At 37.2% G+C, this 16,583-nt stretch overlaps 1 protein-coding gene across 1 annotated transcript in view; it reads left to right on the top strand.

The window, feature by feature from the left end:
• The window catches only part of LOC117340481 (cell adhesion molecule-related/down-regulated by oncogenes-like), a 177,897-nt gene that overhangs the window by 44,444 nt on the left and 116,870 nt on the right, over positions 1 to 16,583 (top strand). Inside the window, exon 2 of the mRNA XM_033902240.1 lies at positions 11,135 to 11,179. The gene's annotated coding sequence lies outside the window, so the exon portion shown is untranslated. The remainder of the gene's footprint in view (positions 1 to 11,134; positions 11,180 to 16,583) is intronic.

Here is a 16,583-nt window from a genome sequence, read left to right as displayed (position 1 = left end):
GACCATGTTTTTATGTAGATCCTATTACTTATCTATATTCGCTTACATTAGAGGCAGAGACATCCTCTTTCTGCTTCGTTTGTTTCTATCCACAACACCTAATTACGAATCACGGATTAGACTCGGCTCGATAGCTGTCCGGTAATAGCTATCTACACGCGATACCTATGTTATATAATGTGATTTTCTACAGGGGCATTTACTACCATAGGTCTTCAATGGTAATTCATTATTCACCAAACAATTACACAGTATATATCTATGACTTCCATCTTAAACTCTGCAGTGTTGACTAGAATGGCCGAGGTGAATCTCTCATAGCCATTGACTCATAGCTAGTTGATTACAAATGGTTTACGATCGTAGCACCACCATGGTGTAAACAATACTATAATTACCACTGACAGGTATTTTTCAACTTTAGAATTAAGTAACATATAGATAAATGGCTCCGACAGCCTGATTCTTTAACTAGAAACTCTTCCTTGGTTTCTATTGTATTTCGTCCTCAATGGAACCTGCTCTCACACCAATACACTCAGAGAGGTATATCATTTCTGGACGTAGAGTTGAATTTCAATAGGCTAGGGTTGGGACATGTTTCAATGAAAGAATGGTGGGGCATTTGTGTCTGACGAATATTCTGTGACTTTCCGAATTGTATTTCATAGTTTTTGACCAGGTTGAATTATTAACTTAAGAATTGTATGTAATGTACACTGTGGGGGTAGGTTTTAAATGTATTCAACCTGACAGACAGTCTCCATATTTCGAGGTGTTCATAAGTCATTATCAAAATACAACAATGTTAAAAGAAAAAAGTTAAAGTTATAAGGGAGTTTCTGAAGATGTTTTGATATATGCGGATTATGTACAGGACATTCCAGGTGTTTGTTTATTATAACACTGTTACAACACTTGTGTGACTGTAAAATTCAGACAAATTGTGTCAATACATTAATTACAACCATCCCTTGTCATGTTCTCAAGCAAATCAAGTCTATATCTGTACGATGAATTAATTACATTTCTTACATTAAGTCTCGCGATAAAGATTAGCATCGCAATAAGATATATCCTAAATATATAAAATCATCTCGCCTTACATTTTAAAGAATTTTAGAATTTTTCAAAATTTTAAAATTTCAAAATAAAATTTACAAAAATAGAAAAATATGCAGGGTTCAAAGTCAGGATTGATATATTCTGTAAATTTATTTACTTTAGCATAATTTCTACCTGGGGATCCTAAGTATATATCTTTGTTTAAATCAGCCGATTCCCAAAGGATTTGGAGTCTATTTATCTATACACCAATAGACATTAATTATCCTTTTTAATGCCTAAAATGGTGTTGTACCTTTCATGTTGTCTGAGACTTTGACTCATTATGTTATGTTTGTTTAGGTGTTTGGTGATCGGTTGGGCGTAATACAATATGGAATTATTCTAAAAGATAAGGAAGCGGAAGTATTGAGGATAACCTTTGTTGGGTGAGAGTTGCCACAGCAACATGATGTTGTCATCGTTTAGAAATAAAGTCAATGTGACAATTATGACAGAAAATGACATTAACAGTAATTTGAGGATATTATATAGCTAAAAGATTACAGTGTAACTGCATACAGAAACACTTTGACAGAAAGATATGGGACACGAGAGAAACAATAAATAATTTTCTCTTTTTTGTCTTCCCCCTGGGTTGAATATATATCACTTGCTGGTGTAGAAATGTCGTAAAGTTGGCAAAAGAAGGATGTAGCATGTTTGTCGGAATGTCGGGCATGTGGTCCATGCGATATATGTATACTGTTGCATGTTCAGCAGAAAACAATGCCTAGGATTTTCTGTCACACCTAAGATGGAACACTATAAAGTGTATACATGTATGTTGTTAAGGCTAACACTGTATTTACTCTGGTCTTGGTCGACACAGATATATTTAGGGATATTTATACTTTTTCATCAGATTTAGTAAGAGTTACTAGTGGCTCAAGGGAGAAATATGATTAACATCTGCAGCAACTTTGATAAACATGGGAGATAACTCTGATATACATGGGAGATAACTCTGATATACATGGGAGATAACTCTGATATACATGGGAGATAACTATTATATACATGGGAGATAACTATTATATACATGGGAGATAACTATTATATACATGGGAGATAACTGATATACTTGGGAGATAACTCTTATGTACATGGGAGATAACTCTGATATACATGGGAGATAACTCTGATATACATGGGAGATAACTCTGATATACATGGGAGATAACTCTTATGTACATGGGAGATAACTCTGATATACATGGGAGATAACTCTTATGTACATGGAAAGTAACTGATATACATGGGAGATAACTGATATACATGGGAGATAACTCTGATATACATGGGAGATAACTGATATATATGGGAGATAACTCTGATATACATGGAAGGTAACTCTTATGTACATGGGAGGTAACGCTTATGTACATGGGAGATAACTTTGAAATTCAAGGAGGATTACTCTGATTTACATGGGAGAGGGCTAAAATTTATAAGAGATAACTCTCATACTCTGGTGCCAAGGGGAGATAAATGTGTTATATACAGTAGATACCTCTCAATTACATGGAAGATAACTCTGATATGTATGGAAGATAACATGGAAGATTAAGAAATAGTATAAGTGCACATTGGTGAAAAATTTCAGTAGCTCAGAAAATAACTCTTGTATCAAGGGGAGATAAGTATAGTATTGATGCCTGATAGAACATGATCCAAGTTTACAGAGGACCAACAGATCACCATTGTCAGTGCAGGATGTATTCAAATCGAAAACATCACTTCTACTTGAACGAGTCGAAACTGAGTCGAAAACAAATTGTTCTTTATTCAAAGACATCCTGTTGTAAGGTGAATATAGGTACGCAGCGATAAAACTACAATTTTACAAACATTTTAGATGAGAGAGGTCGTTAACCACCGGAGTTGTGTCTGCAAATTTAATGCTAGAATTTTAAATTTTATTCACCGATTTCACCTTTCCTTTTATTGATAAATTTTGTTGGGGTCCCTGAAGTTTAAACTTTAAATCGTGATACAAAAGATTTGTTGGTTGTCCATTTTAGATTTAATAGCTGTCATGCGGCATCACACAATACCATCAACACAAGATAAACAGCCGAGTTCTGTTGAATGTTTTTGGCATAAGCATGTCTGAAGTCAGATGTCAAAAGATATGTAAAAACCTGTTAACTTGATCTAAAGGGGACCTTAAGCTGACAGCATGTCAGTATGTATATATAAATTTGTTTTCAAATATTGCCAGCTTGTTTGGACTAAATTGGTTTTAAATGTTAATGAATTTTCAGGGCAAATGGACAATTATATACAAACTCCTGTTTCTAAAACATTAAATAAACTTAGAGGATTTCATGACTTTAGATTCTACATAGGAATTATAAGACCTTGAATATGTTCAGGAAAGTTTCCTGATTTAATAGTGTCCGGTTTAGACAGGTCACTGGTTATACAGGGTCTGGTTTAGACAGGTTACTTAGGTTACAGATTATACAGGGTCTGGTTTAGACAGGTAACTTAGGTTACAGATTATACAGGGTCTGGTTTAGTCAGGTTACTGAGGATTCAGGGTCGAACTGGCTTAGAATGGTGATATGAATTACAACTTACTGAATATGCATGTATAGGTCCTAGAAGGTGAACACAGTGTGTTTCATTATTTAATATAAATTCACATCATGTCCACTTGGCATAAAACAATTATTACTGTATTCCAGCTTAAACAAAGGACAGGTAAAATACAGGTGATGTTACCTATAGAAGGAAATGTTTAAAGGTGTGCAAATTTACACCTGTAGTTTACTCATTTCACAGCTATAGATATACAGGTGTGCATAGAGGGCAGTGAATGACAGCAACAAGTTACTTTTCAAATGTCAGGTGAGTTTTACTGATTCTGGTTTGAATTTCACATGTCAGTTACACGTACAGTAAAATACCTGTTTGTTGTTGGGCCGGTTCAGTTAAGAGAGTCTTAGAGGTAAAACGAATCTAGAAACATGATGGGAGCTGGAGGTTAACGGACTTTAGAAACATAAAAATTTAAGTTTTTGAACTTTTGAAAATCTGTGATGTTTAATTTTTATATTCTGGCAAGTGGAAGGGTACTTGTTGAACTCAATTTTCATACACACCTTGGTACAGTAGGTGATGAGTGGGAAGTGTCAGGTTTAAAGACATATAGATAGTTACAGTCGGCTACCAAACACATCACTTACTGTATAACCTAGGTATACTGAAGGGTTTACTAGATCTACAGTCGGCTACCAAACACATCACTTACTGTATAACCTAGGTATACTGAAGGGTTTACTAGATCTACAGTCGGCTACCAAACACATCACTTACTTATACTGAAGGGTTTACTAGATCTACAGTCGGCTACCAAACACATCACTTACTGTATAACCTATAGGTATACTGAAGGGTTTACTAGATCTACAGCCAGCTACCAAACACATCACTTACTCTATAACCTAGGTATACTGAAGGGTTTACTAGATCTACAGCCAGCTACCAAACACATCACTTACTCTATAACCTATAGGTATACTGAAGGGTTTACTAGATCTACAGTCGGCTACCAAACACATCACTTACTCTATAACCTAGGTATACTGTAGGGTTTACTAGATCTACAGTCAGCTACCAAACACATCACTTACTGTATAACCTAGGTATACTGAAGGGTTTACTAGATCTGCAGTCGGCTACCAAACACATCACTTACTCTATAACCTAGGTATACTGAAGGGTTTACTAGATCTACAGTCGGCTACCAAACACATCACTTACTCTATAACCTAGGTATACTGAAGGGTTTCCTAGATCTACAACCAGCTACCAAACACATCACTTACACTATAACCTAGGTATACTGCAGGGTTTACTAGATCTACAGTCGGCTACCAAACACATCACTTACACTATAACCTAGGTATACTGAAGGGTTTACTAGATCTACAGTCGGCTACCAAACACATCACTTACTCTATAACCTAGGTATACTGAAGGGTTTACTAGATCTACAGTCGGCTACCAAACGCATCACTAACTCTATAACCTAGGTATATGCTGAAGGGTTTCCTAGATCTACAACCAGCTACCAAACACATCACTTACTCTATAACCTAGGTATACTGAAGGGTTTACTAGATCTACAGTCGGCTACCAAACACATCACTTACTGTATAACCTAGGTATACTGAAGGGTTTACTAGATCTGCAGTCGGCTACCAAACACATCACTTACTCTATAACCTAGGTATACTGAAGGGTTTCCTAGATCTACAACCAGCTACCAAACACATCACTTACACTATAACCTAGGTATACTGAAGGGTTTCCTAGATCTACAACCAGCTACCAAACACATCACTTACACTATAACCTAGGTATATGCTGAAGGGTTTCCTAGATCTACAGTCGGCTACCAAACACATCACTTACTCTATAACCTAGGTATACTGAAGGGTTTACTAGATCTACAGTCGGCTACCAAACGCATCACTAACTCTATAACCTAGGTATATGCTGAAGGGTTTCCTAGATCTACAACCAGCTACCAAACACATCACTTACTCTATAACCTAGGTATACTGAAGGGTTTACTAGATCTACAGTCAGCTACCAAACACATCACTTACTCTATAACCTAGGTATACTGAAGGGTTTACTAGATCTACAGTACTAAACCTAAACACATCACTTACTGTATAACCTAGGTATACTGAAAGGTTTCCTAGATCTACAGTCGGCTACCAAACACATCACTTACTCTATAACCTAGGTCTGTTATATACTAACTTGTAGGATCCTACGTTTGATTTGTAGACAATTCAAACAAAGCTCAAATTTTTGTTACTACATTTAGACTATACCTAAAGTAAAGTCACAAAGGTCAATGTCACATAGGTCACATCTGAAGTAAAGACCACAGAGGACAAAGCCATAGAAATCAAATCTGAAATAAAGGTCACAGAGGTCAAGGTCATATGAACTATATACGGACAGGAAAAACAGACATTCCATAAGGGTCACAAGTTAAGCTTATCAGGTCATAGGGATCAAGGTCATTGAGGTCGAGAAGATGAATTTCTTTACCAAAGTCGTAAAGGTCAACAACATCATCTGAACTTTCTACACTGAACATCTATGTATTTCATTGATTAGATCAGCTAGGTCATACAGATTTAGGTCAAGGTTATATGAATTTAGGTCGTGTATGTCTGGACCTATAAACTACTCAATGAGTGGTGAAATATAAAGAGTAAAAATATATTCAATTACAAGTTTGTAAAATTTATTTATAACCTCATTTACATACAAATACTTATAGAAAATGTAAAAAAAAAGTACCAAATTTATATCAAGATGATAAAACCTTTCATAAAAAATTATATACATTTCTATATAAAAACTTTCTCATCATAATGTCGATATTGGGTAGGTATGTTTGTCCTAGGTAAGTACAGGTAGATTTATATTGTTAGAGTACTTTATAAAGCCCCTAAATATGTTTCCCTCGGAATATATCCCCAATTATTCCTGTACACAATGTAGGCATTCATCAGAGTGGAGCCCAGTATGGGGACAACCAAGAAAGACATCAATAAACCCAAACAGAAAACATTAAAATAGAAAGAAAAATGGCTTCTGCCGAATGATAGTAGTGTGTAAAGAGATATAATGATTCACAGCTGTGAACGAGGAATGGTAGTCAAAATGAAAATAAAAAAATGAAAGAAAGAAGAAAAATATAGGCCATTACCACATGAAAGGTCAGTGTGAATCATACCTGTACGGTAAGTATTGGGAGATTTACAGAATATTACTGTGTAGTCCCCGAGTGGTTTAGTTATACTGGACAGCCCTGGTACATAAACCAAGTATTTCAAATAGTAAGTTAAACTGGTTCAAAAAATGAGCCTTAATTCCCCAAACTTCAATACTAAACTTTTACACTAGGGCAAGGGCTTATTTAAGGATAAATCGGCTACTAAACTTTTGCGCTAGGGCAAGTGCTTATATGAGGATAAATAAGCTAATTAACTTCTGCACAAGGGGAATGCTTATTTGACGATAAATTTAGTACTAATTTTTTGCACTAGGGCAGGGCTTATTTGAGGATAAATAAGCTACTTAACTTTTACATTTTGGGAAAGGGCTTATTTAATGATAAATATGGTACTGAACCTTTTACACCTGAAGAAGGTGCTTTGGAGGGGAGGGCGCTTATTTTAGGATAAATAAGCTACAATAATATAATTCACTGATCCTTTCCATAAAGTTGGGAAAAAAAAGTCGGACATAATTTTGGGAGATTTACCGCAGCCTGTGTTTTGGATACCTGTACTTGTGTGTAGGTTATCATTAATGTAACTTGTACCGACAGGGGTCATCTCTCTTGTTGGAACTCTCCTGCTTGTCAACCTTTGTTGTAAACAAACCCCTATAGGGAAAACCCCATTAAATAAGCATTTTCTCCGGTACATTTGTAAGGGTACGGTCTGTGATTGATTGTAATATGATACCAATGGGCAATAAATGCTGGTGTCTAACCATGAATGAAAAACTCATCTGGATTCTGTGTTGTTTATGCATGGAATATTTTTAGACTTTTAGCTGTGGTGTTTGCCATGTTTATAACAAATTTCAATTTTTCTGGATTTTATAAAATAAGATTTTATCAAATTTTTAAAGCACAAAAGAATTTTTGTAAATTATTATGGCCTGTATCCAATATCAGACTACCTCCCTGTCTTTAGAATATTAAAATCATAAGTTAAATCCAGCTTTAATCGACTAGTATTAGAATTTAGCTGATTAAATCTCCACACAAAAACTTCAGGGAATAGTTGCCAGTCTACAATGACATGCCTACTTGATCATAGGAGTAAGAATAATAATGGAACTCCAGAAAGAATTGTATCTGTTACTAGCAGCTGGAAATTCAGATGTACTATACATCCTGGTATGCAGTAACAGGCCCTTTTTACCTGTAATTGATATGAAGTAACAGACATTTTTAAAAAGGAGGTCTTTTTGCCTGGTATTGGTATGGGGTAACTGGACATCTTTGCCTAATACATGTATTGATATGGTTACAGACCATTTTACCTGGTTTTGGTACAGGGACAGGCCCTTCTTACCTGTTGTTGTATGAGATAACTGTCCCTTTTTACCTGTTGTTGATATGGGGTGACAGGCTCGTTTGACCTGTTGTTGATATGGGGTGACAGGCCCTTTTGACCTGTTGTTTTATTAGGGTGACAGGCCCTTTATCTGATGTTGCAGTAGAATGCCCATTTACCTGTTGTGTGTATGCAGTAGCAAGCCCTACAGTAGTAGGCCAAGCCCTCTTTCCAATCTTTTCGTACATGTAGGCAGTGACAGGCCCTTTCACCTGTTTTGTGTATGCACTGACAGGCCCTTTTTACCTGTTTTGTGTATGCACTGACAGGCCCTTTTTACCTGTTTTATGTATGCACTGACAGGCCCTTTTTACCTGTTTTGTGTATGTACAGACAGGCCCTTTTTACCTGTTTTATGTATGCACTGACAGGCCCTTTTTACCTGTAGTTTGTGAACTGTTAACTACTGACAGATTTGACAAATGAGGTGGGGGATTTGACACCCTTGTCTGATCCATCACCCGCCACCAGGGGGCAGCACTAGAGTGTGGTAAATCTATACAGGCAGGATGGTGTCCAATGGGTGCTAGCTTTAACACTGTTTTTAGAGAAACCTGATCCCAGGATGTGCTTTAGTTACAGAACAGAATTTCATCCATCTCCTTGACACTGCGAGATGGCTTCTCACACATGCATGGCTGCCTCGGCCATCAATCTCTCATCAATGTGCAGCTCGGAGCGATCATCACCTGTACCTAATGGATAAAATAAACTGCCTGATGTGGAAAACTGTCTATAAAGACACTTCAATAATCAAAACCTGTTTGTATATATAAAGTGTATAAACCTGTCTATTAAGACATTTAAAGTATGAGACCATGTCTATAAAGGCACCAGTTTTTTCAGGGGGGGGGGGGGGGGGGGGGGGGATGAAAACCTGTCTTTAAAAATACACTTGGAAACATGCCTTTTAAAAGTTTTAGTTTGAAATCTACATGTATAAAGACACGAGACACTCTCAGTTTGAACAATCTCAGTAATGTTTTGGTCTTGGACATGTAATGTAACTTGTCTAAATTGAAACCTTTGTATTAATGAATAAACCAAGGTTCCTAAATAGAAAATGTGTGCTCCACAGTTTTTAACACTTGTGTCAGTGTGTGTTCCACAGTTTGTGACACATGTGTCAATGTGTGTTCCACAGTTTGTGACACATGTGTCAATATATGTTCCACAGTTTGACATATGTGTCAATTTGAGTTCCACAGTTTGTGACAGGTGTCGTTTGACACATAGAGATTTACCGTGATGGTTAGACTTTGTTTACTGTCCTATCAACACTATAAGGTTAATGAAGGATGGAGGGTGTCCATAGGAAAAATGTCCAGGCCCAGGTTCTGTATATATTTATCACTTAAAGTAAGGAATTCCTTAACTTAAAATTGTCCATAGGAAAGATTGAATAACAGAATTTAAGGAAAACTCCTTAATTGAAATTGTTCCCTTAGAGCAAGGTAATGCTGACCTATTTTACATTAAGGAATCCCCTTCAGTGTCCCTAATTCCCTAATTACCTAACTGATCATTGATGAAACTGTGGCCAGAAATTGGCAGTAGGGACTAATAAACAGCTGATGATGTCATCATGTCCCCTGTATAGTATTCTGGTATTAATTCTGTGTCATGTGACAGGACAGTTTATCCTACCATTTCTACTGAGTGTACATATTACAACCACAGAGTGTGCTGATGAATATTGTTACTGTATGAAATTATGATTTTAAAATGAAGCTAAATTGACAAACAATGTTGTTCAATTTTTCAAATGAATGTTTATTATCTTGGTACACTTAAATAATTGACTTTTAATTGAACTAACTGAATTAAAGAAAATGAATACGATGAATTAAAGCTCCACAGTACATTCTGAAGAAAATGATATACAGACAGATCAACCATCTCTTCCATATTTTACCTGAGTAAGGGTTTCAACATGAAAATAACTGAAATAAAATTATTCTAGAAATATGGAGTTCTGACGTAAAATTTCCCAATTTTGGGTCTGGGCCGATTTCCATGGTAATTTCCTGTCTGGAGGTTTTTTATTGGTATTTATCATAGGTTTCCCATCAGCTCATACACTTCGTTTTCACCAAGTAGTTTACTAGTGGTATATACTGCTCTACTGTTACCCTGAGGCATCGCTCCAGTAAACTTGACACGGCTAGCTGTACCAGTTATCTCCCCTACACTATACACTGCCTGAAGGCTAATTTTCCCCAACCTCATTCATCACATCTATTTTGGTTGGGAAATACTTTTTAATTTTTTCTTCAAATTATTCTTTAAGTAAATTTTATGTATGGCTTAGATTTAACTTAAGGTTACTTTCCAACTTATTTTGAACCCACTAATTACTCAATAAATCCGATTTTGGCTCACATTAATTTGTGTTATATAAAAGTTAAAAATTCTGCTGTGATGTGGTGTTGAGGTGTCAATATAAATATCATACTAGATCTGTATACATCAAAACCTTTATCATCTAAAATCCTAAATAATCAATGAATTTAGTGATGTTTACATTTCTTTATAGATTAAATATTCAAAACAGAATCTTAGAAAATGTTTTCAGTTAAAGTAAAAGAGCACAGCATTGCATGTAAATAAAGGAATTGATTTTTTTTTTTCATTTTCATTCCGTGATTAGGAAAGAATGATAAGCAAATTGGAAGAATAATTTTAATATCTAATTGTGATATCAATCAATCCAGAAAGATATATTGTAAGTGATAATATATCTTTGTGTTTCAAAACAATGATATGTTGTACATATGTATCTGTTGTATACATTTAATGATGAATGATGTTAATATTTGCGAAATATTCTTTAAATTTTTTTTAACATTTTGTCATTTTAGAGTCTGGAGAAAGTTCTGACGGGTGATAAATGAACTAGAAGTTCTGTAAGTATACAAGTTTAATTTAATTTCAATAATTCTGTTTGATTCATATTTAATCAGACCGTAAATGGATACAGAAACCTGTACACTTGTGACATGTGTGTCAATGTCTATTCTACAGGAGTCCGTTATACCAAACATAATGTATTCAGGTACCAACAGTCCCCTTGACCAGCCTATATCTGTCTGTGTAAGCCAAGGTTTTTTGTTTAGCTCCTGTAAACACCCTTCCCTTGTGTGTGCCATAACAATTCTCCCATCCCCAATCCCCAGGTATCACATCTACCCCACATCCCTATCCTCACTTCATACCAAGTATACATACAATCACCATATACCCCCATACACCACTCCACCCCACACTAAGTTCACCTTTCACCCACCTGTATCACCACATCTCCCTAACCCCCACCCCTAACCCCTACCCCCACCCCCAAGCCCTACTCCCTACCCCTACCCCTAACCCCTACCCCTACCCCTACCCCTACCCCAACCCCCTACACCTACCCCTACCCCTAACCCCTAACCCCTAACCCCTAACCCCTACCCCCACCCCACACCCCATATCACCATGCCTCCCACACCCCACACCCGATATCACCATGCCTCCCCCATCCCACATCCCATATCACCATGCCTCCCACACCCCATATCACCATGCCTCCCCCACCCCACACCCCATATCACCATGCCTCCCCCACCCCACATCCAGTATCGCCATGCACCCCACACCCCACACCCCACACCACCATGCCTCCCCCACCCCACACCACCATGCCTCCCCCACCCCATATCACCATGCCTCCCCTACCCCACACCCAATATCACCATGCCTCCCCAACCCCACATCCCACATCACAATGCCTTTAGACTCTGTGTTATGACTTGGACCAGAAGTTGTTACAAATGTTTTTTCCATCTGTAAAGTAATGACTTGTTGGTAGAGAATGCCTCAGAATGGCGGCCATCTTCTACCCAAAGAAGAGTTATGGCTTAGTCCTGCCATGTCTGATGTTTTTCTGCACATTTGAAACTTTATCATAGAAATGGATAAACCGGCTGTTTGCCCTGAAACATACAGTAACAGAATGGAACATCCTTCGCCCTATCCTCCAACACCTGTCAACCATAAGTCAGAGCAAATTGCCATTTGTTTCCATGGAAACTGGCAGCCTCACTCCAAGTACGCAGTTTCGGAGGCTTTGATGTTGGGCGGAACAACTAAGGGCTGAGGGTCAACATGGAGACAGGGAATCACATTGATTCTCATCGTGTCACAAGCTTAAATATTCTGTCGAGCTGGTTTGATAAAGTAGGATTTTATGAGTTTTTTTGTACGGATTGATTTGATATTTGTTCATCTGATGTATTCACCTGAGGGAGAACAACTATTCCCAGCCCTTTTCTTTTGTCACCAAGCGGGCGACCATTTTGTCGGTAAACGGCCCCAGTCTCTGCTGGTAGATTATTCCACCTCAGCTCAACTGAGTGTTTTACTATGAAACAAATGGGTGTACAGGCTTAGTGGTATTTTCTATGGTACAAGGCTCCTGTATAAATGACCGTTTGTTCAAGAAAGCATGAAGTTCAACAAAGTGCAAGACCATAACATTTCTGTCCTGCTTTGCTGAAGAATTGGCAATCAGTGTAGGAAGGGACAAGAAAATAAACAAAACAGTTAGTGGCTGATCCAACGCAAGAGAATGCAAACAGGAATGGGTTTTTTTTGTCCTATGTAAAGAATTTTCCATTTATCATAGAGGGATATGTAACAAAAAATATCTGTGAAACAAAGAAAAGGGCCTAGACGTGAAAAAACGTTGTTTGATATCTTCTTATGAGAAATATTGAATATTGCAAATAAAGTTACAAAAGAAAATATTTTAAGATAATTTTTAAAATTATATATTGCAATTATGTCGTTTAAAGATCTTTGATCCTGAAGCAATCGGGACAGAATTTTCAGAGTCACATTAATTCATTCTCATACTGAGTATATGATGTTGCATGGGCTGAATGCCATTGGCCAGGTAGCTCAAATGGTTAGATTGAGTTCGGAGGTCCATAGTTGGAGTCCAGGTCTGGTCATTGCATTTTTCCTCTCCCCTTACACATCAATAACCTCAGGTGTTAGAACTTCTTGTTGAAGAATTATGCTCCACGGTTAAATTGACTATTCCCTTTAATTTTAAATTAATGTAATTTAATATTTTGCAATTGAAATAGATATCAAATATAGTTACACCTTTGATACAATATGAGTTGAGTCATAAATCTGTAAATCTGACTTAAGAAAATAATTATTGAGCTATTCCTGGGAAGGTCATCAAGGGCTCTTCTAGATTTTTTACTTATGAAAAAAATAAGATAGGTGTGAAATTTAATATGAACTTTAAATTTTAAAATGATTTTCAAAATAAGAAAGAGACAGAAGGACTGACATCAGTATAAAGGATATTGTGTTGTCTAACCACTCCATAGTTTATAAGGTGTACCTGGGGATTTACGACACTGAAAAATGTCAATTAATGTGGAATGTCTGATAGCCTTATGGCTGGAAAGTGCACAGAAATGAAATTAGAGCATTATTTATGTGTAATATATTCAAAATATTTTGTTTATCAGTTTTTGTGAGCACCTGAAAATGTTTTAACCCAAGAGAAAAAGGCATTGTAAGAATTAAGGGGACATGTAGGTGTATGTTTGTACAGAGGAGGGGGGGGGGGGGGGGTTGTAGCTTGTTGAAAGTAATTGGGGGCAAGCTGGTAAGTGGGTGGAGTAAGATTCTAAGGTGACTCAGATAAGCCAAGGGGAAATAACTCAGGGTTATTGTAAAAAAAAAAAGTTCTGAGGTGATTCAGAGATGGGTTAGGGGCATGGTGTGGAAAGAGGGTGGATAAGACAAGGGGATGTAACTCATGATTATTGTAAAAAAATATATATATTTCTGAGGTGATTAATAGAAAGGTTAGGGGCAGAGTATGAGAATGGGGGTGGGTAAGCTAATGGGAGGTAACTCTATTGAGAGGGAGGAGAGCATGTTGATTAATGGATTTTACTTCTACAGAAAGGCTAGAAATACACGATAAAACAGTATGATATGTTTCTGAATTCTTGTTGAACTTTGAAGCTCAAACATTTTAGTCTTTGTACTTATTTGAAGGATGCTAATTGGCTTTTAAATTAAAAAATGAAAAACTCAAGCTGGATGAAAATTAATTTGCTTTTTGAACTTTCCTGATAAAAGAAGATATGATAGAACTAAACAAAAAAGGAAAGCATGGGAAAGTTAGGTTAGAGATATCAGATGTTGGCATGTTGGTTTGGGGGTGGGGGGAGACACAGTGACTACTGAGGGGCTGATAATCAGGTTATATGTGACTTGGTTTTAGGGAGTGGACTAATTATGGAAGAGTACATGTGTTAGGTACAAGAAAATTTAGGATGACATAATCATTGAGAACAAAGAAGAAAAAAAAAAACCTGGACATAGGTAACCTCATTTTGGTTTGTGATGTTGGTTGTTCTACAGCTGTAAAACATTACATATGTAAGATGCTCTTTTATGAAAGAATGCATTTAGAATTAAACAAAATAAGGCTGTCACTTCACCAGTACTTCAAACATAGTGACATGGTACACAAGATTTGATATAAAAAATGAACATTTTAAGGATACACAAGAATTGATGACAAATTTAAAAGATACACAAGAATTGATGACAAATTTAAAAGATACACAAGAATTGATGACAAATTTAAAAGATACACAAGAATTGATGACAAATTTAAAAGATACACAAGAATTGATGACACATTTGAAAGATACACAATAATTGATGACATATTTCAAAGATACACAATAGTTGATGACATATTTCAAAGATACACAAAAAATGATGATACATTTGAATGATACATTTGAATGATACAAAGATTTAATGACATATCTGAAAGGTATGAATAAAACATGAAAGTGAATTCATTAGTTATTTCATTGGTACACAAGAAGAGGTATTACACAAAAGTTCGGATTTACTGGATACTAATTTAATTGTATAACCGTAAATCAAAAGTGCTGTTACAATTCACAGTAGATGATTAACCCATCAAAAAAACATTTCCTGTGTTTTGACCATGTTAAGTAAGAAACTATTGCACAAAAATAAATCTGTGAATGGACAAACAAATTGTAAAGGTAAAAGTTTTACTAAGATCAAATTATTAAGAAAAAAAATACTGAAAGATACACATCAGTGCATAAACGTATGACTGTTTGTCATCTGCAATGTTTCAAAATTTCACCATCTCTCATCTGGGTATTGTGTTATCTCAAATGTATGAGTTTTACAATGTATTATGTCTAAAACTTTGGCAAGTTTATGAGAAGACGGAAAGGTCTACACCAACATTGGCAATGATGCGAGACTGGTGAGATGTAACGCTTTGGGGATGGGTAGGGATGTCTGCAGTACAGAGGATGAGACAATTAATGGTCTAGGGGTGATTACAAATAACCCCGGCTCTACAGTACAATACAGGGGAGACAACCCACGGCTCTACAGTACAATACAGGGGAGACAACCCACGGCTCTACATTACAATACAGGGGAGACAACCCCGGCTCTACAGTACAATACAGGGGAGACAACCCACGGCTCTACAGTACAATACAGGGGAGACAACCCCGGCTGTACAGTACAATACAGGGGAGACAACCCCGGCTCTATAGTACAATACAGGGGAGACAACCCTGGCTCTACAGTACAATACAGGGGAGACAACCCTGGCTCTACAGTACAATACAGGGGAGACAACCCTGGCGCTATAGTACAATACAGGGGAGACAACCCTGGCTCTACAGTACAATACAGGGGAGACAACCCTGGCTCTACAGTACAATACAGGGGAGACAACCCTGGCTCTACAGTACAATACAGGGGAGACAACCCTGGCTCTACAGTACAATACAGGGGAGACAACCCACGGCTCTACAGTACAATACAGGGGAGACAACCCAGGCTCTACAGTAGAATACAGGGGAGACAACCCAGGCTCTACAGTACAATACAGTTGAGACAACCCTGGCTCTACAGTACAATACAGGGGAGACAACCCTGGCTCTACAGTACAGTACAGGGGAGACAACCCCGGCTCTACAGTACAGTACAGGGGAGACAACCCTGGCTCTACAGTACAATACAGGGGAGACAACCCTGGCTCTACAGTACAATACAGGGGAGACAACCCTGGCTCTACAGTACAATACAGGGGAGACAACCCAGGCTCTACAGTACAATACAGGGGAGACAACCCTGGCTCTACAGTACAATACAGGGGAGACAACCCAGGCTCTACAGTACAATACAGGGGAGACAACCCTGGCTCTACAGTACAATACAGGGGAG

This window comes from Pecten maximus, chromosome 13 (assembly GCF_902652985.1).
Source record: "Pecten maximus chromosome 13, xPecMax1.1, whole genome shotgun sequence".
NCBI classification, from domain to species: domain Eukaryota; kingdom Metazoa; phylum Mollusca; class Bivalvia; order Pectinida; family Pectinidae; genus Pecten; species Pecten maximus.
This window is presented reverse-complemented; position numbering and strand designations above follow the sequence as displayed.